The sequence below is a fragment of the Grammomys surdaster genome, unplaced genomic scaffold (genome assembly GCF_004785775.1).
Source record: "Grammomys surdaster isolate TR1022 unplaced genomic scaffold, NIH_TR_1.0 126059, whole genome shotgun sequence".
Taxonomy (NCBI): domain Eukaryota; kingdom Metazoa; phylum Chordata; class Mammalia; order Rodentia; family Muridae; genus Grammomys; species Grammomys surdaster.
In genome coordinates this window covers 970,722-973,093 of record NW_021620869.1, presented here as the reverse complement: position 1 = coordinate 973,093, position 2,372 = coordinate 970,722, and positions in this window count along the sequence as shown.

The window sequence follows — 2,372 nt, the reverse complement described above, 5'->3', positions numbered from 1 at the left end:
AAGACCTAAGAGATGGATTGGAAATGACGTGGAATTCACAAGAAAATCTCAGTCAGTGATGATTACATTTCTTTTTTGTCCAGTGGTTTGGTTTATATAAATATTATTTACACTATAAAAATGGTAATATCTTAAAGAGTAATATTGCTGATACTTGAAAAATCAATCTCAACTAGGTTTTAAGTAGCATCCATAGACTTACTCCTTTTGAGCTTGAAGGACTTTAAGTTATTGATTATTGTTCAGTAACTATCACCTGATTTTCTCCCATAAGAATTATAAGCTGCATTTCTAAGGCATAGCTACAATTATGAGATAAAATTTATACTTTTTACTTTTCTAAATTAAACACAAGAAAGAATGCAAATACAAGAGTGGCTTTTAAATGAGGTTAAATGAATTTTCTATCAGTCCCTGAACTGTCAGCTATGTAGCAGAAAACTGACAGAAGAAGCCTCTCCATTCTTTGTGGTCTGCACAGAAGTCTGGGCTTTATTTAGTGACTTGATTTCCCTGGCTTGCTCAGGGGAACTCAGAAAATCATTATCTTTGGATTGTGCTTACTATTTACAAATGATCCACTGAACAGACTTAACCTGATGATGGAAATGAAGACTAGGCCTAATGTAGGTGTAAAAGTGTATTCCAACTTTAGAGATGATTTATCAGATTTTAATTCAACCATATACACTTACTCCTTTGTTATCCTTTTCTTTAAGTGAGGATATCTACTGTCTGCTTCATAGGTTCCTTCGCAATAAAATGAAAACTTATTTATGCCTTTTTTACTAAGGTAACAAATGCATGAAAATTCTTTTTTTTTTTTTTTTTCTGCAAGGGGTAAATGACAGTCTGGATTCTTAACCTCTTAGTGCCTCAGCTTTCCTTTGGAGTATACCCCACAAGGTATCAGAAGTACTTTCAGTCTACAGGTCTCTATGTCCACATAATTAAATAATGCCTAAATAATGGAAACTTAAGTTCCTTCTAGCCAAAAAAAGATTAATTTAGATCCTGGAAGACTGTATTTGAAAAATAATCTTCCTGTGTACTTTCCTAAACCTATGCTTTGAAGATTTAATTTAAAAACTTTATAGCAGATCCTTATCTGCTTTTTCTTTTGAGACAGAAGCTTGGTAACTCATGCTACCCCCCAGTTCTCTATGTAGCTAAAGATGACCTTGAATATCTGATGTTTCTGTCTCTTCTTCTTTTCAGTTTCTGGAACCACAGGCATGTACCACCATGGCTAGTTTTGGACAGTAAAACATTGTAATTTGTTCTTGATATGTATGATGTTGGGGGCATTAGCATTAGGTCTTGAACATTTTCGGTAAGAGGGAAAGCATCCCTCTCCAGAATATAGGGTCATTCTTTGAAAAAAAATATGAGAACCTAATTTGCTTGTCCTAGACTTTATAAACAATTTTTTTTGAGACAGAGTTTTTCTGTATAGCCCTGGCTGTCCTGAAACTCACTAGGTAGACCAGGCTGGCCTCAAACTCAGAAATCTGCCTGCCTCTGCCTCTCAAGTGCTAGGATTAAAGGCATGTGCCACCACTGCCTGGCATAAACCAATTTTTTTAAACTGTAACTTTGTTTTAAAATTATGTATCACAATTTGGTTGATCTGCCTGAAATAATCTATTGGCTTATTTGCTTATGATTAAAAATCCCTCAAATCTATCTTCTACTTTTTCAAAGGATGAAAAAAAAGCAAATAACTGAATTATTATAGAAAACTTTAGACCTGTGGAGTTTTTTGTTTTAGATAACAAAAGAAGTTGGTATGGTAAAGTGATGGCTTGTTTTCTTGTAGAAATAAAATGCAAATCAGAGATGTAACCAGTAGTGATTCATTGTAAGTAGTCAAGTGTAACTAACTCCTAAGGGCAACAATTTGTATCTTATATATCAGAATTACTTTCTATAATTTGAAAACACTTTGCACACACTTCTTGTATATAAAGGATGTGATTACAGGATATAGTGGTAATGCTTTAAAAGATGAATCTCATTTTAAAAATTGACAGCCATGGTATTTTTTTTAAATGATTAGCTTTTCTATTTATTGTAAAACTAAGTTAAAAATAAAAGGCTAATGAGAAAAAATAAAAGTATTAAAATTTTATTGTCATACTTTATAAAATATGCTTTTATAAAATATGCAGATGTTATTATGAAAGCAGATAGTTTTTTTTTGGAGGGTCTGTAACTTCTTCTTTATTGAACACTTGGTAGATGACACATAGATCTACACTGTTAAATAATTATTAAAATACTGACCAGGACTAGGCCCTGGCCCAGAGCTCCAAACCAGAAGCAATAAGGAACAGGGGTGATAGGCTGGCAGTATTTCTCCAACATCACCT